At 43.7% G+C, this 26,736-nt stretch overlaps 1 protein-coding gene across 1 annotated transcript in view; it reads right to left on the minus strand.

The window, feature by feature from the left end:
• The window catches only part of CARD11 (caspase recruitment domain family member 11), a 110,466-nt gene extending 84,052 nt beyond the window's left edge, over positions 1 to 26,414 (minus strand). The window contains exon 1 of the mRNA XM_044303368.1: positions 26,266 to 26,414. The gene's annotated coding sequence lies outside the window, so the exon portion shown is untranslated. The remainder of the gene's footprint in view (positions 1 to 26,265) is intronic.
• Between the last annotated feature and the right edge of the window lie 322 nt (positions 26,415 to 26,736).

Consider the following 26,736-nt stretch of genomic DNA (forward strand, 5'->3'; position numbering starts at 1 on the left):
AACCCCTTTAAGTATAATGATACCAAATAGGTCCATGTTACATGCTGACTAATGCAGCTATTACCTCCCAAATTGCACGTTATACGTCTCCACTCTCATCTCTATATACTAACTCACTCATACAAAATTTGCTGCATGCCTTTTCTGAAACTGAAAATCAATTCCATACATCTGGTGGCAAGCATATTGATTTCTGCAAGAATGGAACTTGTACACCACCTCCTGTCTCGTCCCCTTTCTTTTGGTGTCCCTCAAGGCTCTGTCCTAGGACCCCTGCTATTCTCAATCTAAACTTTCAGCCTGGGACAGCTCACGGAGTCCCATGGCTTTCAGTAACACTTCTATGTTGATGACATGAAAATCTACCTCTCTGGTCCAGATATCACCACTCTGTTATCCAGAATCCTGCAATGTCTGTCTGCTATATCCTCCTTCTTCATCTCTCATTTTCTAAATGTTAACATGGATAAAACAGAATTTATCATCCTACCCCCATCTTACCCAACACCACAACAGACATATTTATCACGGTCAATGGCTACACACCGATGGTTCAGAAGAACAAAAATCGAAACGGTGATGTGAACCCGGCCTTATTTTTATAACTTTTTATGGATTGCATTAAAATATAAAATAATTTAGAAGGAAGTTGACTATGTAGTAATTAGGTTTCTTGGAAAGTAGGTGGCTCACAGTTTGAATTTTAGGCCATGTTAGCTATTTTAGGCCATGTTAGGCTATTTTCACACTTGCGTTCGGTGCGGATCCGTCTGGTATCTGCACAGACGGATCCGCACCTATAATGCAAACGATGGTATCCGTTCAGAACGGACCCGTCTGCATAACAGTTTTTTCAGATCTGAGTTTTCAAGATCGTGAAAACTCAGATCCGACAGTATATTCTAACACAGAGGCGTTCCCGTGGTGATGGGGACGCTTCAAGTTAGTATATACTAAGAACTGTGTACATAACTGCCCCCTGCTGCCTGGCACCACCCGATCTCTTACAGGGGGCTGTGATCCGCACAATTAACCCCTCAGGGACCTGAGGGGTTAATTGTGTGGATCTCAGCCCCCTGATCGGGTGCTGCCAGGCAGCAGGGGCCAGACCCCCCTCCCTCCCCAGTATTAAAAGCATTGGTGGCCAGTGCGGACCCCCCTCCTCCCCAGTATTAGCATTGGTGGCCAGTGCGGCCCCCCTTCCTCCCTCCCCAGTATTAACATTGGTGGCCAGTGCGGCCCCCCCTCCCTCCCTCCCTCCCCAGTATTAGCATTGGTGGCCAGTGCGCCCCCCCTCCCCAGTATTAGTATTGCACAGACCTGTCACTTACCAGTAGGAGGAGCGTCGGCCGGCCACAGACAGCGCAGGTAAGTATAAGCTAAGTAACCATGGCAGTCAGGATTGCAGTAGCGTCCTGGCTGCCATGGTAACCGATCGGAGCCCCAGCGATAACTGGGACTCCGATCGGAAATGCCGCTCTGCTGCCACCAATGATGGGGGGAGGGAGGTTGTTAGCCTGTGGCCACTGCCACCAGTGCTAATACTGGGGAGGGAGGGGGGCCGCACTGGCCACCAATGCTAATACTGGGGAGGGAGAGAGGGGGGGCCGCACAGGCCACCAATGCTAATACTGGGGAGGGAGGGAGTGGGGGCCACACTGGCCACCAATACTAATACTGGGGAGGGAGGGGGGCCGCACTGGCCACTAATGCTAATACTGGGGAGGGAGGGAGGGGGGCCGCACTGGCCACCAATGATAATACTGGGGAGGGAGGGAGGGGGGGCGCACTGGCCACCAATGCTTTTAATACTGGGGGGGGTCTGCCTGGCAGCACCCGATCAGGGGGCTGAGATCCGCAAAATTAACCCCTCAGGTGCGACACCTGAGAGGTTAATTGTGTGGATCACAGCCCCCTGTAAGAGATCGGGTGGTGCCAGGCAGCAGGGGGCAGTTATGTGCACAGTTTTTAGTATATTCTAACTTGAAGCGTCCCTATCACTATGGGAGCGCCTCTGTGTTAGAATATACTGTTGGATCTGAGTTTTCACAATCTAACTCAAATCCGATGGTATATTCTAACATAGAGGCGTTCCCATGGTGATGGGGATGCTTCAAGTTAAAATATACCATCGGATTGGAGAAAACTCCGATCCGATGGTATATTAATAGGGACTCCTGACTTTACATTGAAAGTCAATGGGGGACAGATCCGTTTGCAATTGCATCATATTGTGTCAACATCAAACGGATCCGTCCCCAAGGACTTGCATTGTAAGTCAGGACGGATCTGTTTGGCTCCGCACGGCCAGGCGGACACCAAAACACTGCAAGCAGCGTTCGGCTGTCCACCTGCTGAGCGGAATGGAGGCGGAACGGAGCCAAACTGATGCATTGTGAATGGACTCGCATCCATTCAGAAGGCATTGGGGATGTACGGATCCGTTCGGGGCCGCTTGTGAGAGCCTTCAAACGGAACTCACAAGCGGAGCCCCAAAACGCAAGTGTGAAAGTAGCCTTAGCTATTTTGTATCAATGTGTCTCAGTATAACCAATTAAATTTACCACATAAAATAATCCTTTAGCTTTCTTAAGTATAATGATACCAAATAGGTGCATGTTACATGCTGAATAATGCAGCCATTAACTCCCAAATTAAGGCCTTACATCTCTGTGGCAACTGTACATGTGGGTAAAGTAGTTGGATGGATTTTTTTGTGGTTAAAGGGGTTCACCACTTTCTAGCTACTGTTGATCAATGTGTATATGAGATGACTATGTGGCACTTACTAATATAGCCTTTGTTGAAATTCTGTACCATTTTCTATATTTCATAATCTATGCCTCCTTGTTTGCACAGTCTTTTGTGCTGTGCACACAGTGGTTATGTCCATAAGATGGCTGCTGATGGAGGGTCATGTGACCAGGCACATTTTCTGTGTGTGATGTCTCCTCAGGTTCACATACATTGCGTCTGCAATAAACTCCCAACAGAACAAGAGAACACGGAAGGTGCAATGTATTTGAATGGAGCAGACATCACGTGGACATGATTTGCTTGGTGCAGCCATTTTATGGACAGGACCTCTGTGTGGACAGCACAAAAGACTGTGTAATGGGGGCATAGCTTATGAAATATAGAAAATTGAATTGTACAGGATTTTAACAAAGGCTATATTAGTAAGTGCCACATAGTCATCTCACAAACGAATTGGTCATCAGTAACCAGAAAGTGGCCAACCCTTTTAACCACAAAAATCCAATCCAGGAAAATTGGCTTCTACCTCACAGGGTTTTTTTGCCTTCCTCTGAATCAACTTGCAGGATAACAAGAAGAACTGGATGGACAAATGTATTTTTTCGGCCTTATGTACTATGTTACTATGTAACTGCTTTACCCATATATACAGTTTATACCATTTTAGTAACAAACACAAAATTATTTCACTTGATTACAACTTTAGTCAACAAACTGAAATGACAGCCTGAATCTGAGATTTACAGTATTCTGTTAAATGTAATCTGCCATCAAACTATCTTGAATATATAGATTACAGACTCAAAGTCCATATAGAAACCAACACATTTCAGCTGAGACACAGTGATAAAGCAGCTAAGATTGGATCACTATGGCTTTAGGTTAAACCACCATTGGTACAATATTGTGACCACAAAAGTCACCCTGTAGCCCAAGCCTATTAATATTGTAGTGTGCACTGTGTTTCAACAGTTTGCTAATAAAATTGCCATCTGTCTTTTGTCCGGTCCTATCTATAGCATGAATCTCAAATGTAATCTTTTCAAAGCAAGCTTGTTCTGTTAAACTTATCTACTTCCTCTCCTAAACGGTATGTCACCATCTCTATCTACTAACCTACCTAGATACCAAAAAGGAAGTCTTGAAATCGTGCTGGCAATAATAATAATAATAATTTATATTTATATAGCGCCAACATATTCCGCATTGCCTTACAATTCAGGGGTTCATGTACAAACAGTCATAAATAACAAATGGGCTATGGGAGGTTAGATCAAGGGAGGTGATAGTCCACCCTGGAAAGATGTGTTTTTAGCGAACGCTTAGAACTATGCATGTTGTGATTAAGCCTGATTTCTTGGGGTAGGGCATTCCAGAGAATCTGTGCAGCTCTGGAGAAATCTTGGAGCTGGGAGAGAGGTTCGGATTTTTGTGGAAGTCAGTCGTAAGTCATTGGCTGAACGGAGAGCACGGGTAGGGTGGTAGAAAGAGATGAGGGAAAAGATGTAGGGTGGTGCAGCACTGTGGAGGGCTTTGTGGGTAAGGACGAGCAGTTTGAATTGGATTCTATAGTGTATGGGCAGCCAGTGCAATGACTGACACAGGGCGGAGGCATCAGAGTAGCGGTTGGACAGATAGGTGACCATGGCTGCTGCATTAAGAATAGATTGGAGAGGGGGGAGTCTTGTGAGGGGGAGGCCAATTAATAGTGAGCTGCAGTATTCAAGGCGGGAGTGGATCAGGGCAACAATGAGCGTTTTTGTTGTTTCCAAAGTGAGAAAGGGTCGGATACTAGAGATGCTTTTGAGGTGCAGGCGACATGAGCGGGAGAGAGATTGATATAGGGGGTGAAAGAAAGATCAATGTCAAAAGTCACCCCGAGACAGCGGGCGTGCTGCCTAGGAGTGATGACGGTGTTGTACACTGAGAAGCAGACATCAGGTTTAGGTAGGCTAGTAGATGGAGAGAACACAAGAAGTTCAGTTTTTGAAATATTTAGTTTCAGATAGAGAGAGGACATAATGTTAGAGACGGCAGAAAGACAGTCACTGGTGTTCTGTAATACAGCAGGTGTGATGTCAGGGGGTGAAGTGTATAGTTGTGTGTCATCAGCATAGAGATGGTACTGGAAACCAAATCTGCTGATGGTCTGTCCAATTGGTGCTGTGTACAGAGAGAAGAGGAGATGGCCTAGGACTGAACCCTGAGAAACTCCAACAGCGAGGGGGAGAGGTAAGGAAGTGGAGCCAGTGAATGATACACTTAAATACAATACAACTTAGTAGCTATCCCTCCTAACCCCCATATACAAGCATTTTTGTTTCCACTAGAATGCCGGTGTTTTGAATGGGGAGAGGGATTAGGCTACTTTCACACTAGCGGCACGGACCTCTGGCATCAGGTGAACAGCCTGTCGGATCTGTCCTGCCGCTAGTGACCCTGTGCCTCCAGACTGCTGCTCCGTCTCCATTGACTATAATGGTGGTGGGGGCAGAGTTCTGGCGAGGCACGGCGAGAGGCTGCCGGAATAAATGTCGGATATGTCGTAGGGTGACTTATCTATCCAAATAACAAAAAAATCAGGCATGTTGAAAAACAACAGTCTGATCCTTCTATCCCTTGACATCTACCATCAGGATAGAGTCAGGACACCGTCACCACCATACACATTAGATGGTTGGCGCATCCCTCAAGGAACTGAAGGGTTCAGCTGTCTAATGTGTTTGGCCACCTTTTACTTGATTCTACATTTCTCAGACCTGTCTCTACCCCACCATTAATACTGATAAAACACTATTTGAAGCCCTCATAATTTCTTACCTTGACTACTGTAACTCACTACTAACTAGTAAGTGCCATACTACTAAACTGGCTCCGCTTCAGTCCATTAAGAATGCAGTAGTCCTGTTGATCTTTCTGTCTAGTAGTTCTATTTACACTGGTTACTTGTATCTTCTAAGCTCAGAACTCTTCTACTAACTCTTCAAAGCTCTCCATAGTGCTGCACTGTCATACGTCTCCACTCTCATCTCTATATACTAACTCACTCATACACAATCTGCTGCATGCCTTTTCTGAAACTGAAAATCTATTCCATACATCTGTGAGGGTAGTAAGATTTTGTATTCAGAAATATGTAAGTGAGGAACCAAACTCAGATTTCTACAACAATAAATTTACTGGCAGCTCACAATCTGAGAAATAACTGCATGGGAAGAAAGGTACATAACAAGAGCTCTATAGCTGTTTCATACACAAACCAAGGGAAGATTTTCAAGTTTCGGGAAATATGATACTACTGAGCTCTTTGCAATTTCACAAAAGCAAAAATAAATCAATGAATCATTGATAAGAGTTTGCATTTTTTTTCCATTTGAATATTGTGTGCGTGTGTTTTACATATCAGTCACGTATCTTTTCCCAGAAAAAGAAAATACTGATTTCCATACACCGCTTCGAATTTGGAAATTGGTCTGATTTGCCTTTTCTTCCTCTTTTAGTCAAGTGACTGGTATATGATTAGCTTTCTTCTGCATTCTGCTCAAGTCTTAAAAGGAAGTGATACTTTAACATATATTTTTGTCTTTTTACTTTAGCATGTCAGAAGTAAAAAGAAAATTAAGAAAATGAATGACTTTTATAGGAATATTCTAAATATGTTTTTATTCTTAAACATGGATGCCGAAATATGAATATTAAAGAAGAGAAAAACACACAGACTGCACATCATTATTGAATCGAAATGTTATCCAACATGGGACTAAAGACTGCACCTCATTAATCAATTTTTTTTTATTATGTGACATCAAAAAATATATCCCAGAAAACAAGGACACAAGTTAAAAACAAAATCCATAGAAATGCATATAAATAGACACAAGTTAAAAACAAATGGTTAGAATACACCCACTTGGTGATCAAACAATTAGGGTTCAGCTACCCATCAATCTTTGTCACTGCTGGATTTTGTGTGATTCTGGGGTCACAGCAAACATGGCAGCCAAGCTGTGACCCCATTCATTTCTATGCTAGCACCACTACACGGCCATCATTGGGAGCAAGAGCTGTTGCAGGACCAAGATCACTGTGCAGCCGAACCCTTATGTCAACCCCACCCCTAAAAATAAATACAAAGGGTTGCTGTGCATAGATAGAAGGTAATATCAAAAATATCCAGTACAAAAAAATATTATATAAAGTGAGCAGAAAAATAGACAAAGAATTCAAATGCAAGTAGCATATTTCACAGTGTTCGCACATGCACCATTGTGGATAAGAACCACGCATGTATTATTGTCTGTCTGGCCTCCTCAAACAATTATATCAATCGCATGGTGAGGTTCATAGAATTGATGGTGATCACCAGGGTGGAGTGCTCTGACCATATTGGTGTTTGGGGATTGGTTGCCATGCAGTTCTGTGGATTTTAATTGTTTTAACTTGTGTCTTTGCATTTTCCAAAGGTCAACAAAAAATAATATACCATTTTGGATTCAATAAGGAGGTGCATTCATTGGTGTTTTTAATATTCTTATGTCTCAGTTGAACGTGCTGACTAGCACTTGTAGATACATGTACAGTGTCCATTCATTATAGAGTTTCCAGCCCGTGACTCCATCTCCGTGTGACATCACGACGGCAACGTGAGGACACAAAAGGCAGGGGAGGTCGGGAGAAAGTCAGGAGGGGGAGGAAGTAAGTTTTTCAACTCTTTCACTATGCGGCGCCGGCGATACCGCTCGCATTATGAAGGATCGGACAAGGGGCAAAAAATATATTTAGCATATTGTGTAACTATCACTAAGCAAACAAGACATTTTGCCGCCCCCTTTTCAAATGCCGCCCTAGGCAAATGCCTTGTTTGCCTTGTGATAGATACACCCCTGGATACATGTACAGTGTCCATTCATTATATTGAGAGGGATGCTAAAATATATCTGCTGCCCATAACTAAAAACACACTGTGTACCCTAGGTAGGTGAACATGTGGATTTCATTAGTCTTTTCAATCATATATGTGTCCTTATTTCATTTTGCAAGCCCCTAGAGGTTTATGTTTGGATGACCACATCTTTTATAAGCTGATCTTTCCCTGGGAGTGTTTACCTGGGATATTCAGTAGTGGACAAACCAAAAAAATAAAAAATTAATCTCAATGAATTCGGATTTGGATCCTTAGATTTGTTTCAGACTCAAATTTAGCAGGTATTGAGATCTAATTATAGTGTCAAAGTTAAAGGGAGTTTCCATTACTCTGATATTCATCCATAGGATAGGTAAATAAAATCAGATTTATGAGCGTCCAGCAACCACAGCAATCAGCCATTACCTGCAGCTGTGGTTCCTGGAAGTAAACAGTGTCCAAAAACAGCTCCATATGTAGTTTACTTCCTGGAACCACAGCTGCAGGTAGCAGCTGATCAGTGGGGGTGCTGGGTGTCACACTCCAACTGATCAGATATTGATGACCTATCCCATGGGCCCCCACAACTACCCATGAACAATCTGTAAATGTATTTTTCAAGGATGTTAAATGAGTGGCGCTCTTCCTTATACTGGTATCGCAAATGTAAGTGGTTTTTGGTATTGCTAAATAGGATGAAGTCCAAAAACTACACATATGGGGTCATTTATTAAGACCTTAATAACCCTGCGCTGGCACTTGACGCACCTATGTTATGTAGAGGCTCCGGCCATGCGACTTGCTTAAATCTATGCCAGCTCCCTTGCTTGCGTAGATTTAAATCATGTACAGGCGTAGAAAACGATAAATGAGACTGGTCGGCCCATCCCCTTCCATGACCACACCACACCCCCTTTTTCTGCCACCTTGGAAAAGTGGCAAATTTGGCCGCAAATCCACTTTGTGACTGAATCTGCGACAAAAGTACACCAAAAAGTGGCATACTTCTCATTGTAAAACATCCCATAGTGTTCTATTTATTTTTATTATTTTGGAAAAATAATTACAATATCCAAGTGTAAACTATAAAGGAGAATGAGGAAAAACCGCCTGGTATCTCTCTTCACCATTAAACTGGACCTGTTTATTCACAGGCGGAACTGCCTTATTTTCACAAGACTAGCATTCACCCTTCAGCTGGTGGTACCACCTTGCATTCGTTTCATCTATTTCACGTGGTGGCGGCAGTGGCCAACCTCTTTCATTTTTTCCCTTCCATTATTCTCTGTCACCTTCTTCTCTTTTTTTCATTAACTTCCTTTTTCATTTTCTTTGCAAACCCTGTTTACATTGCTTGTCAACTCTATAGTCACACAGTTACGGTGATATCAAATATATCAAACAAAAAAGGTAGCTCCAGCATCTTTAAAAATCCTCAATATTTTATTGATGCAAAAATAGCAAAACAGACATCGGGTGCTTGATAATAAAAAGTCCAAGAAATTGCTTGCGTGTTTTACACAGTTATGTGCTTATTTATAGCATGATATACAAAGGACATATGGGTGAATTCAAAAGAAATAATGGACCTGTCAGAAAGCAAACTTGGAGTGACGACATAACAAGCATTTAGTGAAGAACACCTGAATACAGAAACGAGACAATGTAATTTTATTAATTATTTATACCAGTATATCGTCTCGTCCTATGTACTTTATTAAATGCTTGTTATATCGGCACTTCCAGTATGCTGTTGTTTTTGTTGTTATTTTACAGTGGAATTAGTATAAAATGGGTTTTTATAGGAGCATATTCATTTCTGTCATACACACAATTATTTTGGTATGATTTATCAAGGATGTCAGTAAGAATGATTGGAATATTGGGGGTCATTAACCAAGCAGAAATACACATATAGTAGGCGTATTTCTGGCGCAGATTGCAGTCGCTTGTGTCGCAGTCTGCGCCTATTCCCCGCTCACCCAGGTCTTGGTGTGGGCAGGAAAGGGGTCTGGCCTTACCATTTTCTACACCTGGTTTAGGAATGCTAGGAAGCTGTCTCACATAAAGAAGCAGTGGCGGATCCGCTGTAGTTATGTAGAGGCCGGTGTTTCTACATAATTCAGGCAGATCCACCGCCAGATATAGAGGAAATTAAGACCAAAGTCTAAAACACTGGTCTTAATAAATAACTCCCATTGTCTTTAATTTTACTGGATGTTCACATTTTTTAAGTGAAGTTAAAATTGGGATAAAAACATATTTAAATTCCACTAATATGAAATTATTTATTGGAACCACAGGAAGTGTGGATACAAAAATGTTCATACTGTATAGAACAAATCCAACATGTTGAAAAAAATTCCATAGTCCAATGTATAAAACTGGAGGCCTTATTGTTCTATATCATATAATAAACCATGATTACAAATGTAAAGTGGTGCTCAAACAAGAAGCATCTAATGAAAAAACAAAAGTTGGTCATGTGTTCTCAAATGCAATTGCAATTATCCGGATACACACAGATATAAGTATGTAGTTACAATGAGGACCAATGCGTTCAGTCACATGGTGGAATGCATATGGTCACATTTTATAGTCAGACATGTCACATATTAATTTAAACTAAGATCATATTTAGTAAGGCCATGTGGACTAAATATTAAGCATAACAATTCTAAATGTTTTTCTATTCAATAATTAACATCTACCGTAGGATTTAGAGGGGGACAATGAGAAAAAAATATTTTTAATTCGAACTCAGGTCAGACCACCAATCAGTCCTGAGCTCAGACCCCAATGTGAATGACCCCCAGTCAGACCTCAGATAAGAGCCCCCATTGCCTCATATCAGCCCCCAGCAGCCCCCATTGCCTCTCATATTAGCCCCATTGCTTCAGATCAGCCCCCAGCAGTCCCATATTGCCGAAGATCAGCCCCATATTGCCTCACATCAGCCCCATATTGCCATGTTTTATAAAATAAAAAACCCACTTACCTCTCCTGTTCCTGGACGCCGCCGCTCCTCTCCGCCCACGATCTGCTTCCTCCTGCCGCCGGCTGTGCTGTGAACTGGCACGTACCTTCAGGCTGTGCGCAGCCACTGCACAGCTGACAGCCGAGAACCAGGAAGCGGTGAGTACACAGCCTTCACAGCTTCCGGGTCCTCCAGTACTAAATGAGCACTTCCATTTTGGGGGAAAAAATGCATCTTATGGGGTGAAAAATACGGTAATTACCATCAATACTCTTAAAGTGACTGTTAAACATTCAATACTTTGGACGCTAGAAGCTGAGGTGTCTCACCCATTTGCAAAAGCAAAATGAATAGAAAATGCAGATACATTCAAAGTCTTATTATATGACGTCTCCTGATATATGTCTTTAAGGAGAACCTGTCACAATGAAAATACAGTGCAATATGCAGGCGCCATGTTACAGAACCGAAGGAGCTAAGCAGATTGATATAGTTTCATAATTAGTTCAGTTGAAGAAAGACCAGGGGCTAAGATATATCGTTTCGGAGATTCAGTAACACTTGTAATTTTCTACATTTAAATCTCTGCTCTTTCTGAGCTCAAGAGCTGAATGGGCCTCTCTTATTGGTGATTGGTAGCATTCCCTTTAAAGGCCCCTTTGCACTGGCCAATGATTGGGGAAATTATCAGAAAGGAACAAGTCCTAGGAACGCTTGTTCCCGATAATCAGCCTGTGTAAAGGAGCCACCGATCAAACATGCAAATACTTGTTCATCAAGTGAAAGTATTTCTGATACGTTATTTTTAGCCAGAAGATCCTGCTGCAATCTGCTGCCCAGAAGCAATGTTTCTCTATGGAGAAGAGCAACCATATTTTTGATCTCACAATTCCCTACACTGGAGGTGATTTCTGCATGTAGATGCAGCTCTCACCTCCTCTCAGGAGTAGGCAATTATCAGGAATGAATGAGGGCCTTTGTAAAGGGGCTTTAAGAGTGTGTATCATGGGCGGATTGGCCATAGACCCTGCAGGGAAATTTCTAGATGGACCGATGCTCAGTGGGATGCCCGAGTCCTCTACAGGGCCACCAGTTGGGTACACAGCAATCTGATGCTCTCAGTGTTAATTAATGCTAGGAGCATCTGGTAGTTACGCACCTGGCCGGCAGAAGAAAGTGCCTTCCTGGATTCAACTGTATTGTTATCCACAGGACATTGATACAGTTGAATGCTGGGGCAGGGGCAGCAGTATTTTATGCTGCACTGTGTATTTGGTTCTCCAGGGGTAGTATTTTGAGCTTCACTACAGTATTGCTGGCCCTGTCTACTGTCAAATTGGACCTGCCTACAACATAGGGCCAAATTTATTTTTCCAGGGCTACTTAAAGATGCCAGTCTGCTCCTGGTGGGTAGTGATGGACGAACATTTGCGGCGGGTCCCATTCATTTTAATGGCAGGTGAACCTGAAAAACCTTCAGCTCATATTTGCAGAAATAATTACTAGAAGTGCACAAATAGTCCCACAACATGGACAGTGACATACCAGATGTATTATTCGAATTTGCGATCTCCATCCATTATTTTTTTTCAATGCGAAATATCGTCAATTTAATTTTCGCGTACGCGCATGCGCAAATGCACTATACAGTACCCAAATGCGCTATAAAGAAAGTATATTGGTATATAACACCACGCTTCAATCAGTTTTTGGGGGGGCGACTGGTATATCACACTAGTTATAATTATTTTTTCCAATACCGTTTGTCACTGTGCTGTAGCAGAGGGAACGCAGCAAAACAGCAAACAAATGCTGCTGTACCCAAATGCACTATATAGAAAGTATATTATTGGTATATAATACCCCGCTTCTATCAGTTTTTTGGGGGGGCGACTGGTATATCCCACCAGTTATAATTATTTTTTCTAATTGCGTTTGTCACTCTTTGTAGCTGCAGTATCGCCACCGAACTGCTCACCGCTGCTGCACAATACAAATCCACTATAATCTGCTTTCTATGTTAGAAAGTATATTATAAGTGTATTACACCCCTCTGTACTGCACATCTATCGATAGCACACCTCTACCAGTCCTTAAAAGGACTTTTGTGGACCTATTTGATAGCGTTTTTGTCCCTAACAGTCTGTCCCTGCTCCACACAGCAACCTTTCCATACACTGACAAAAGACTGAATGTAAAATGGCGGCCAGATCAGGTTTATTTATAGGGTAGGGAGTATGTCCATGTACTGAAACGTCTCGATTGGCTGCCCTGTACCACCTGATGGATGTGTCATGGGTCAAAGTTCTTCACAATGTAAAAGAATATGGCGGACGCGATGTTCACATGTTCGGCAAATCGCGATTGCTGGGCGAACCGCAAGGCCATCTCTACTAGTGGGTATACACAGATAGCTGTCAATCCGTGATAAGAGACTTAAATGCATTAAATTACGAATTTTACTGAATCTTTTCTCACAAACTATATATCAATCTGCACAGCTCCTTCTGCTCTATTACTCTGCATTCCATGGTTTTGACAGATCTAATTGGATCACGCTCACTGCCAGGGAGAAGGAGACGCCCACAGCAGAAGACTGTGTCTCCTCCCCGTTGCGAGTTTAATGCTCATTATAATACAGCACGCCAAATCATTGGGGGGCCACAGCGGATGAACGGGGGGAGGGGTTTGAAAAAAAAATACACCCATGGCATCAGTGGGGGCCGCCCTACAAGGTTATGCCATAATTACTCTATCTCAAAACTGATGAAAGGTCTCTTTAAACTACTGGTTGTATATACAGCATTTTGTAATCTGCAAATGGAACATGTGATCAGATATATAACATGAGACGTGTTGCAATTAATGTATTGTGAAGCTCCTCTACTGTAAAAATTTATAGGAGATGCTTTCTTTTTGCTAGCGGGAGCTCTTCTTGTGACAAATGTATTTCTAGTTTGCAGAACTTTTTCGAAAGCAGATTCATATCTTGAGGTTGGTAAGATTATGTAGACTTTGACATATTTGTTTGAATTGTAGACTGTACACTGTAGAAAACACAATGCTGATGTGAATTCCTATTTATATTGAATCTATGAAGTTGATCCCTATCTTTATTTAAAGCAATGACACTGGCTCTATCCAGGATACTGCCATTATTCATGCCCAGTGATGGCCAGTTCGCATTGTTCACCTGCGAACACATGCGGGCTGCCATCTTTTCTCACAAGTCCGGCGAGGCACAGGTAAGCCCTTACCTGTGCCTGTGCCGGGAACCGGTCTGAAATCAAATGCGGTCACTGGGAGCAAGGGATTACCTGTGCCTCACTGGACTTGTGAGAAAAGATGGCAGCCCGCATGTGTTTGCGGGCGAATAATGCGAACTGGCTATCACTGTTCATGCCTATTCTGCTATACGGTTTCCTCCTCAACAAAATTCTTCAAAATCAGATAGTTTCTCCGGGAATGTATCCTCTCACTTGCTGGTATATTTTTCAATACCAATCATGGACGACAAAATGGTGTTTCCTGTCATATTTTTCCTGAATGTAATGGTTACTATTTGCCCACTAGTCACATTTCCATAGAGAAATAGATCTAAAAACTTAAAGGAGTATTCTAGTTTTTATTTTTATTTGTGTATAGAAACCTTACAATTTTCTAATATATATTGTAAGGTGGTACAGGGAATAATCGTGGATGATAGGTGCATGTCACCGAAGTTCCTGGTCTCGGTGGAGTAAGAGCCGTTTTTTGTGTCAGCAGCAGTTGCTGTTTGACACCTTGATAATTAGTATAGCTGTAATAGCTATTTCTGGACGGCTCTTACTGGGTGGGTGACTACTCCTAATGTTCCAGGCCGGATTTTGCCAGGCATAAAAACCAGCCAGCACTGCCAGGTGGGGAGGATTACCTCTGTCTGACAGTGGAGCTCAAGAGGTCTCTGTGTTGGGATCTAAGGTTTTGTGCCGAACTGGAAGGGAAACAGGCCCCCTAAAGCCTGCTGTGGACTGCTGGAGGCAGAACAGCCAACAAGGTGACTTGTGCAAATTAAACTTTCCATTGTGTGTGAATTAACACCAAAGACTGCAAAGTGACATGTTGTTCTGTGCAAATTAAACTTTCCATTGTGTGTGAATTAACACCAAAGACTGCAAAGTGACGTGTTGTTTTATGCAACTGCCGCAAGTGTGAATAAACACTGAAGTTTGAGTTAAGAACTTGTATTTTGCCTCTGTACTGCGTTCGCTTACCCTATCTACCAGAGCAAAACCCCTCAATATATACATATATAATATCTATCTATATATATATATATATATATATATATACATATATATATATTGTGGTAAGGTGAACAGAAAAGTGTATGGTAGAGTCCTGGAAGGGGTGTATATCCCACCCAGCTTCCTCAACTGGGTGAGGTAAATAAAATTCAGAAGGTAAAAATGGTCTCAGCAATGTGTAGGTTGCTGAGACAGTTTTGTTAAGTTTATGGGATGGATTTTATTGGACTGGGGGAAGGTAGGATTGGTAGAGGCAGGGGTCAAGTCCTGGGAAAAAAAGTGTGGGAACTCACCCAAATACCTCCGCGTGACGTCACGGCGCACGGCGTACGCAAAGGGCAGGGGAGGTTGGGAGGAGGAGCAAGCAAGTACCGTATTTTTCGCCCTATAAGATGCACCCATGTCACATTTCTCCCCCTCCATTTGATTGCTCTAACACCTACAGAAAAAATAATAATTAAAAAAACCTGATGTTTCTCCAGATGATCTTATGCTAAAAGTAGTGGTAATAGAGTCTCAAAGGTCTATAGAAGCAGGTACACTATTTTTACAAACCTTTGAGACTCTATTAACACTACTATCAACATCAGGTCATTTAGAGAAACAGCATCTTTTTTAAATTATGTTTTTCCTTTAGGTGTTATAACATAACTTTCATTTAATTGCTGTAACACCTAAAGGAAATCCCAGGACAAACTTTTCTGAAAGGCATTCTAAATGATCTCGTAGCTATGTGTCAGCTGCGAATGCTCTGCCCTAAGTGACTGAACATACTCGCAGCGTATCTGGCCGACAGAATGAGATGATGTCAGTAGGGGGCGGGGCGCAGGCGGCGGCAGGGAGCTACTGCTTGGGATTCGGACTCCTGCCGGCGCCCCCAGGCAGAGTGCGCTCTACGCGGTGGCCTACTCTGCTTATGGGTGGCGCCGGCCCTGAGAACGGGAACGGCGTTCCTGATGTGAAAAAAGTGCAGGAACGCCGTTCCCACCCGTTCCCCCTCGACTCGACCCCTGACCCTGTACCATTCATAGCCCTTTAGACAGTCTGTGCCACCTATTATTCTCCATGTGCCACTGCTGGGCACCCTGTGCCAGTCAGAATCTATGGCCCCTAGTCAAGCAGCAGGTGTGCCCTGACCCCTGTACATAAGTGTGTGCCACCCTGCTGCCAGTCACTGTCCTGCAGGCTCTGACACCTCATTATTCATGTCCATTTTCTGCCCCTCATGATTCATGTCCATTTCTTGCCCCACCCCCCCATCATTTCACATTTCTGCCCCTCATGATTCATGTCCATTTCTTGCCCCCCCATGATTTCACATTTCTGCCCCTCATGATTCATGTCCATTTCTTGCCCCCCCCATGTGCTAATATCATAGTGCCATCCTCTCCCCCTGTCCCCTAATGTGCCAGTATCAAGTGCCTCTCTCCTACCCCCTTTTATGTGCCAGTATCATGGTGCCAATAGCCCCCCTCCCCCCTGGCAGTAAAGTAACAGTCCGGTATTTAAAAAAAAAAAAAACTTTTACAAAAGTTTGTCCTGGGATTCGAACTCATGACCTCTACACATCAGAGGCAAGGCATTTACCCTCATAGCCATGGAAGCTGTCTTGCTAGTTGTAGAGGTCTTGCTAGTTGTAGAGGTCTTGAGTTCAAATCCCTAGACAAACTTTTCTAAAAGTGTTTTTTTGTTATAAGACTTCTACTGATACCTAGTGTACTGATACCTAGTGTGCAACCATACACATGACAGCTGCCCCAACACACCCAGCTCTGCTACATCCATACACAGTAGGCAGCTGTCATGTGTATGGTTGTACACTAGGTATCAGTACACTAGGTATCAGTAGAAGTCTTATAACAAAAAAACACTTTTAGAAAAGTTTGTCTAGGGATTTGAACTCAAGACCTCTACACATCAAAGGCAAGGCATTTACCCTCATAGCCATGGAAGCTATCTAGCTAGTTGCTTAAAAAAATAAAATAAAATAAGACTTCTACTGATACCTAGTGTACTGATACCTAGTGTACAACCATACACATGACAGCTGCCCCAACACACCCATCTCTGCTACATCCATACACAGTAGGCAGCTGTCATGTGTATGGTTGTACACTAGGTATCAGTACACTAGGTATCAGTAGAAGTGTTATATTTTTATTATTTTTTTTATTTTTTTTTAAAGCAACTACCCAGACAGCTTTCATGGCTGTGATGGTAAATGCCTTGCCTCTGATGTGTAGAGTTCAAATCCCAGGACAAACTTTTCTGAAAGGCTTTCTAAATGATCTTGTAGCTATGTGTCAGCTGCGAATTCTCTGCCCGAAGTGACTGAACATACTCGCAGCGTATGAGAAGGAGATGATGTCAGTAGGGGATGGGGCGCAGGTGCTACTGCCTACTCTGCTTATGGGTGGTGCCGGCCCTGAGAACGGGAACGGCGTTCCTGCTGTGAAAAAAGTGCAGGAACGCTGTTCCCATCCGTTCCCCCTCGACTCGACCCCTGGGTAGAGGGACCTCCCCAGTCCACCCCATTCCGGGACAGGTTTTCGCCTAGCCTGAGGGATCCCCAGCTGAAGCCAGCTGGGATTGTCAAGGGGAAATAAAGCATAGTCCAGGCTGTCAGTCTAGGAGAGTGAGGCCTGGAGAAAGTCTGGGAAGCTGGCTGCCCTGCTGGCTAGAGAAGCCGAGTTCTCTATGTGAACTGTGTTCAATAGGTGAGTTAGGAACTTCACTGTATTAGCCAGAGCCCAGACGGGCAGGTGTTTATTTTGGTTTATGTTTTGTGGTGCTGGACCTTCAGCTTACCCAGTGAATTATAACTGGGGTTGCCTGTATTGCCGGAGTGTGATAAATAAAGCAACATTTGGACTTTAACCCTGCGGTCTGCAAGAGAATCTGTCATCGCCGCCCTACCTGAGAGTGTAACCCCTTACAATTGGCGTTGGATGCGGGCAGGTGTACCTGCTGAAAAAGGCAATAGCAGGTTGCTAAGGGCAACGGCATGACAGTTGATGATTTTTTGTCCTGGGTGAAAGCTGCAGCAGCTTTGCAAAGTTCACCAAATACCATGGAGGAAATCATGAAGATGTCTTTACAGGCCAATCTGGAGGAAAGAAAAAAGACATGCTGAGGATAAAAAGGGACACGAGGAATCCTTACATGTCCAGCAGCAGGCTCAGACGGAGGCCCAGCAGCAGGAAACCAATTGTTTACTGGTGGAGCAGATTGCTGTATTGAGAGAGACTGTTGTAGCTCCAACCTCACGTGAGGAGGTAAGCCCCCCCAGAGACTTTGAATGTGAGGAGGGCTGTGCAGCAGGCCTTACAAAAACTGACACAAAAACTTGCGCCCTTTTTGTCCGGTGAACCACAAAAGGCCTACTACTACCTTAGGGAGTAGGATGTCTGGGATGTCAAATTAAAAATGGAGATCCTGGCTCGGTTGGGCATTACCAGTGTGTGTGGCCTCCCCAGGACTAGAGACTGAGCCGCAGATGTGTACCCTGGTAATAAATGACTGCTCCATCAGGGCTCTGTTGGACTCCGGTAGTCTGGTCACCTTAGCACATACCAGTTTCGTGGCTGGGAATTATGTTCCGGACAAAAGAGTTAATGCGTTGTGCATCCATAGGGATGCAAAATCCTACCCGGTGGCTTGTGTTAAGGTGGAGACTCCAGCTGGGACTGTATCCTATGAAGTTGGGGTCGTCAAAAGACTTATGCATGATATAATATTGGGCCCGGACTTCACCTTGATTTGGAAGTTGTGGGAGAGGAGAAACACTCCTGCAGAATCTGGTGCCGATAAGGTGCAAAATGAAGATGTCCTGTTAACTGAAATGTCTGCAAATGTGGGGTTATGTGACGTACCTGATAATGACAATTTTCCATTCCAGGTGTTAGCTGGCGAAGATGAAGGTTCCCCAACTGGGGAAAATGTGTTGGATATAGGGGTGTCTCAGGGTAACTTTGGTACAGAGCAATTGAGAGACCCCACTCTCATGAGTGCTCATTGAAATATTACTGTGATAGATGGTGTACCACAGATACCCAGGCCCGTCGCTAAGGGACAGGCAAAACAAGCAATTGCTTGGGGCCCCGAGCTGGTTGGGGCCCCGAGCTGGATGGGGCCAAACAGAGTAACTCAGAAGAGTCGATGGTATATTCTAACCCCTTGCCTGGGGGTTAGAATATACCATCGGATCTGAGTTTTACGAGCTCAGTGAGATCGCAAAAACTCAAATCCAATGGTATATTCTAACCCCCAGGCGTTCCCATGGTGACGGGGACGCTTGCCTGGGGGTTAGAATATACAGACAGGGCCACGCCGCTCACAGCAGTATATTTTAAACCAATCAGTAACTACTTTAACTTTATTCATTGCTCATTGCTGAGCTCTTAACTTGGATTATTTGGATATCTCTTACTTTGTCTTCGCTCCGGTAACTAACAGCAGGCAGCGGGGGGCGGCGCTCACTCACTGTCACTGACGTCAGGCGCCTGCTCCTCCCACTAGGCGGCGCAGGCGCGTGACGTCAGTGAGTGAGCGCCGCCTGCACTGCCTGCTGTTAGTTACCGGAGCGAAGACAAAGTAAGAGATATCCAAATAATCCAAGTTAAGAGCTCAGCAATGAGCAATGAATAAAGTTAAAGTAGTTACTGATTAGTTTATAAATATACTGCTGTGAGCGTCGGGGAGGGGGATCTGTGGATGGCACTGTAGGGGGATCTGTGGATGGCAGTGCCATCCACAGATCCCCCTACAGTGCCATCCACAGATCCCCCCCCCCCTACCCTAAACAGTGCCATCCACAGATCCCCCTACAGTGCCATCCACAGATCCCCCTACAGTGCCATCCACAGATCCCCCCCTAAACAGTGCCATCCACAGATCTCCCCCCTAAACAGTGCCACCCACAGATCTCCCCCCTAAACAGTGCCATCCACAGATCTCCCCCTAAACAGTGCCACCCACAGATCTCCCCCCTAAACAGTGCCACCCACAGATCTCCCCCCTAAACAGTGCCATCCACAGATCCCCCCCTAAACAGTGCCATCCACAGATCCCCCCTAAACAGTGCCATCCACAGATCCCCCTACAGTGCCATCCACAGATCCCCCTCCCCTAAACAGTGCCATCCACAGATCCCCCTACAGTGCCATCCACAGATCCCCCCCCCTACCCTAAACAGTGCCATCCACAGATCCCCCTACAGTGCCATCCACAGATCCCCCTACAGTGCCATCCACAGATCCCCCCCCTAAACAGTGCCATCCACAGATCTCCCCCCTAAACAGTGCCACCCACAGATCTCCCCCCTAAACAGTGCCATCCACAGATCTCCCCCTAAACAGTGCCACCCACAGATCTCCCCCCTAAACAGTGCCATCCACAGATCCCCCCCTAAACAGTGCCATCCACAGATCCCCCCTAAACAGTGCCATCCACAGATCCCCCTACAGTGCCATCCACAGATCCCCCTCCCCTAAACAGTGCCATCCACAGATCCCCCTACAGTGCCATCCACAGATCCCCCCTCCCCTAAACAGTGCCACCCACAGATCTCCCCCCTAAACAGTGCCATCCACAGATCCCCCCTAAACAGTGCCATCCACAGATCCCCCCTAAACAGTGCCATCCACAGATCCCCCCTCCCCTAAACAGTGCCATCCACAGATCCCCCCTCCCCTAAACAGTGCCATCCACAGATCTCCCCTCCCCTAAACAGTGCCATCCACAGACCTCCCCTAAACAGTGCCATCCACAGATCTCCCCCCTAAACAGTGCCATCCACAGATCTCCCCCCTAAACAGTGCCATCCACAGATCCCCCCTAAACAGTGCCATCCACAGTATTTGCACTGTAAACCTCCTTTTTTATTTATATAAAGTGTGGGTGAACTTAAACTGTATGGCTATACTGTGGTTCCTGTAGGCTTTGCGTGCGTAAGGTGGGGAGGGCGTGGGGGGGGGGCCTCCATGTCTATTTTGCTTGGGGCCCCCAAATTCCTTCAAACGGCCCTGCAGATACCAGAAGCTGACCAGAAATTTCCGCATGTTGCCATGAAACCTGCTGCATCGAGTTAATAAATGCAACAATGAAATTGTGGAGCAGCTTCTGGTGCCAAAACATTATAGACGTATGGTACTAGATCTCGCACATAACCACGTACTTGGGGGTCATTTGGGTGTTATCAAAACACAGGAGAGGGTACTACAAAGATTTTTCTGGCCTGGAGTATACAAGGAAGTGGAAATATACTGCGAGTCCTGCCCCACCTGCCAGATAAGTGCCCCAACCTCACATTTCCGGAGTCCCTTGGTGCCTCTTCCCATCATTGAGGTACCATTTGAAAGAATGGCCATGGACTTGGTGGGCCCCATTGTTAAGTCAGCTAGGGGACACCAGTATATCTTGGTTGTGTTGGAATATGCCACACGATACCCGGAAGCGGTACCCTTGTGAAACATGGCGTCCAAAAATATTGCCCGGGAACTATTTTTTATGTTCTCCGGCACGGGGATCCCTAAATAAATTCTCACGGACCAGGGTACCCCCTTTATGTCGAAGGTCATGAAAGAGTTGTGCAAGTTGTTCAAAATCACCCAGATACGTACCTCGGTGTACCACCCACAGACAGATGGGTTGGTCAAAAGGTTTAACAAGACACTGAAACAGAAAAAGTGGTCGAAAAGGATGGTCGGGACTGGGACTGCCTCCTACCCTACCTTATGTTCTCTGTTAGGGAGGTGCCTCAGGCTTCTACAGGGTTCTCACCATTTGAGTTACTATATGGCCATCATCCAAGGGGTTTACTCGATGTAGCTAAAGAAATCTGGGAGACTGAGCCTACTCCCTATAAGAGCGTCATTGAACATGTGGCTGAAATGCAAGACAGGATAGCAACAGTGATGCCCATCGTTAAAGAACATCTGCAAAGAGCTCAGGAGTCTCAAAGCAGAATTTATAACAGGTCTGCCAAGGTAAGGGACTTTAATCCCGGAGACAGGGTTCTGATTCTAGTTCCCACTGTAGAAAGTAAGTTTCTGGCAAAGTGGCAGGGTCCCTACGAGGTTGTCGAAAAAGTGGGCGAGGTGAACTATAAGGTGCACCAACCAGGAAGGAGAAGACCCTACCAGATTTACCATGTAAATCTGATCAAGCCACGGAAAGATCAGGAGTCATTGGTGGCCGCACAGTAAGGATGTGTCACCACTAATTCCTCCGGTAAAAATTTGTAAGGCACTGTCAGTACCTCAGAAACAAGTGTTTCTGCAGAAAAATTGAGAAATATTTTCTGACCTACCAGGCCGTACCCACCTGATAAAACATTCCGTGAGAACTGAGCCCCACAGTAAGGTGAATCTAAAGCCCTACAGGATACAAGAAGCACGCAGAAAAGTGGTATCCTCTGAGGTCAGGCGCATGCTTGAGTTAGGGGTCATTGAGGAATCTACCAATGAGTGGTCAAGCCCTATTGTCTTAATCCCGAAGCCTAATGGGACTTGGAGATTTTGTAATGATTTCCGGAAGCTAAATGAGGTGTCAAAATTCGATGCGTACCCCATGCCCAGAGTAGATGAACTAATTGAGAGGCTTGGGAAAGCAAGGTACAGTTTTGTTAAGTTTATGGGCTGGATTTTATTGGACTGGGAGAAGGTAGGATTAGTAGAGGGACCTCCCCAGTCCACCCCATTCCGGGACAGGTTTTCCCCTAGCCTGAGGGATCCCCAGCTGAAGCCAGCTGGGATCGTCAAGGGGAAATAAAGCATAGTCCAGGCTGTCAGTCTAGGAGAGTGAAGCCTTGAGAAAGTCTGGGAAGCTGGCTGCCCTGCTGGCTAGAGAAGCCGAGTTCTCTATGTGAACTGTGTTCAACAGGTGAGTTAGGAACTTCACTGTATTAGCCAGAGCCCAGACAGGCAGGTGTTTATTTTGGTTTATGTTTTGTGGTGCTGGACCTTCAGCTTACCCAGTGAATTATAACTGGGGTTGCTTGTATTGCTGGAGTGTGATAAATAAAGCAACATTTGGACTTTAACCCTGCGGTCTGCAAGAGACTCTGTCATCGCCGCCCTGCCTAACGAGTGTAACCCCTTACAATTGGTGTCGGATGCGGGCAGGTGTACCTGCTGAAAAAGGCAATTGCTAAGGGCAACGGCATGACAGTTGATGATTTAATGTCCTGGGTGAAAGCTGCAGCAGCTTTGCAAAGTTCACCAAATACCATGGAGGAAATCATGAAGATGTTTTTACAGGCCAATCTGGAGGAAAGAAAAAGACATGCTGATGATTTGCCTGTATTGCCGGAGTGTGATAAATAAAGCAACATTTGGACTTTAACCCTGCGGTCTGCAAGAGAATCTGTCATCGCCGCCCTACCTGAGAGTGTAACCCCTTACAATATATATATTTTTATACAGTTAAAATTCTACATACATAGCTTTCTAATATCAGGCAGTTGACCCCTATATGCAGTAGAATGGTATAGCCCATGTATCAGTCCTGTGTAAGGTATCCATGACCTAACTGAAACATGGCATTGATCATGTGATCCCTGGCATTCAGTAAGCAAAAGAGTTACATGACATACATGTGCTTGGTCAGCAGACAGGACACATTCATGTGATAAGTAAATAGGACTAGTTGTTGAATCATGATTTTATTGTAATTATTACAGTCGCTAAATTGCCGCCTGCCTCTAGGTGATGTTGTAAAATGGCCTTCTGTCTGTAGGTGATGTCCTGGTTGTTAATAAAGCTTAGTTTTAAAAAACACACAGATCTGCTTCCACACAGACACTGACAGACATAATGAGATGCTGTAGGTAATAATATTGTATATACTGTACGTGTTCTGCTTGTCAATGCACTACTTTTCACCTGATGGATACCTGAGCAGTTAACTGAAATCCAAATCACAAGATACTTGGGAGGGTCACATGACAGCTCACATGACTGACACCATATGTAGTCCCCTCCAGCTCTCCTGTGGACACATTTTCTAGGACTAAAATCTTTTTTTTTTTTTTCTAGAGAGAGGCTAATGAATGAATATATGTATATTACAAAATTGTTCAAAATTCAATTCTTCACATAAATAAATCTAATCATTAAAAATGGAACACCTCATTCATTTTAATAGGATTATATACGAGAGTGAAAAACAGATCCAATAAATTGTTACGAAGGTGAACATTAATCCTGATATGATCTTAACATCAGTGCCTCCATAGGGGACTGTCAGCTGGGACTCCTCAGATCATGAGAATGGGAGTCACCGAGTCCCCAAGCAGTAGCATGCATGACCACTGCTCCTTATACTATCCTTATGTGGGACTGCTGAGATTGTCTATCCTTGGCAGTCCCTTAGAAGTGAATGGAGCGTTGATGGCAATCCATCTACACATGGCACTTGGAGAGCCCTGTTCTCAGACCCCCGATGAACATACATTTATCATTAATTCTCTGGATAGGTGATAAATCTTGTTCATGGGTCAGTACATGTAAGTTGTAAAGGATACAGTTGATAAAGAAAAACTGTTGAGGGGGTGACCCTGTAGCTAACATAAACCCAGATAAGACCTTCTAGAAATATATTCACTGTATGCCATCTTCTCAAGGTTAGAATATATAGAATTGGCATTTTGTGTAAAGAAACTGTCCAGGACATATAAAATTGTGTTGAATGCAGGGAATGTGCTAAAATAAGAAAATATTACTCAACTTGAAAATATATCACGAATCAAATGCTACCATGTATACCATGTGATAAAATAGCATATTTCAAGTAACCCCTTCAAATGTTGGAGATTCTTGGAGAGGGCTGTGTGTCAGCCCTACAGCTTCTGATTATACAACAAGGTAATATTAAGTAGGTCCTCTGAATACGGCAGATTTTACTATGGTAGCAAGCCTGCATGGGGGCTAAGGAATAAATAATAATAGCCTATATGAGCACTGAAAGTTACCGTAATTACATGCACATTCTACTTTTTTTACTTGTTAATATGACTTAAATAGTACATTTCTAAGGATTTTAGGATGAGTTGCAGGGATTTTTCACCATTTGGACATGGTAGAGCAGAAGCAGAACTTACAGAGTGTTTCTGGCATACTGGCCATCAAAAATACCAATCCCCTAGAGGACCATTTATAAATGCAATTTTGGGTGGTTATCTCAAAGAAGTATATATATATATATATATATACCTAAACCCATCCCAACTGTAATAAACATTATATACACAAGCATATATAAAGACTGCTGCTAGGACTTGTGCATGCAAATATACCAAACTGCTCAGTAGCACTACTTCAGGTTTCTCAAGTTAGGCACTGAATTTCAGCATGCTGCTTCCAAAGTATCAGCAGAATTTGTGTTGTTAAATATTTGTGCAGAAGTTAAATAAACAGAATTTATCAAGATAAGAAGTTAAAGCAGTTGTCTGGGCTACAGATATTGATGACCTATCCTCATGGCCGGTTCTCAATATCAGCTGTTTGAATGAGCGCGAGCACTGCATCCTCTCTCATGTTTACCTGCACACCATCTACATTGTAGCCATGTTGCAGTGTAATTAGAGCTTCCACCCCATTCACTTGAATAGGATCAACAGCTGTTATTATACTGCACCACCAATACAAAGTAGGTGGTGTGCAGGTAAACAAAAGAGGATGCAGTACTCACCCTTCAAACAGCTGATGGGTGGGTTGTCGCAAGTCATATCTCCACCAATCTGATACTCATGACCTGTCCTAAGGATAGGCCAACAATATCTGTATTAATAAAACTTAATAAAAAGAGGAAAAATACTACAGTCACAAAATCCCACCATAGGATCCATGCAGAACATTCTGTGCTACCTGAAATACACTTTAATTTTTTTCAATAGCACTTTACTTGATATTTTAATGTGGTAATGCAGAAAATGACAGCAAAAGTGTAAGTCATCAATACTGCATTATAATGTGCCATTTTTACTTCATGAAAAAAAAGAATGCAACAAAAAACAAACGCACTGTTCATTTCACATATGTAGACTCTGCACAACACACAGTCTGTGTAAACTCAGCTTACTACAAGTGAATGAACATGAAGAGAGACTGAAGTGCTACAGGCAGAAAGTCCCTCAAAAGCAATGTCTGTAAAACATTTGGTCAATAAGACCACAAATTTACATATCCCACTGAAACTAACAAAACTCCCCTGGTCAGGACTGAGAACCTTATATCAACAATGCAAATGTCTAGTATGTCAAGATCATTTTCCAACTAAATAATGAATAGAGTATCATCATCATTTTTAAGGAATCATTTTAGAGGAAGTAAAATTGACATTACCCTTGGCAGATTCTTAATTGATAGGAAATGTTGTAGCCAGCGTAAAAAGCCCAGCAGCGTGATGATAGCTAGGCATTGAAGAGCACCTGCCTGCGTTTCATTTTCATCTGTGCATGGAGAGATGGTATAATCGTCAATGAGAAATCACAACTCAGAGGATTATTAGCATAGATCTTTGAAACTAAAGGGAGGAGCATAAAAAGGGAAATGAGAAAACTTACAGGAAACCATAGACTCGTAACCTACAGGAAACCAAACACATACACAAAACTTGCTAATGTAACATACTGTACTTGTATCTGCTCCAGGTGTAACATGGAACTTTTTTAAGTTAGTTAATCCAAGCTGCAGTGTAGTTAGGTTGTATCTTGAGATCACCAATGATCAATAATCTTCTGATTACAGCTAGACATTTCATTAGTCAGAATAAGATGCAATCCATCCTCTCATAAATCTAAACTACACAAGAAG

Source organism: Bufo gargarizans, chromosome 8 (assembly GCF_014858855.1).
Source record: "Bufo gargarizans isolate SCDJY-AF-19 chromosome 8, ASM1485885v1, whole genome shotgun sequence".
Classification (NCBI taxonomy): domain Eukaryota; kingdom Metazoa; phylum Chordata; class Amphibia; order Anura; family Bufonidae; genus Bufo; species Bufo gargarizans.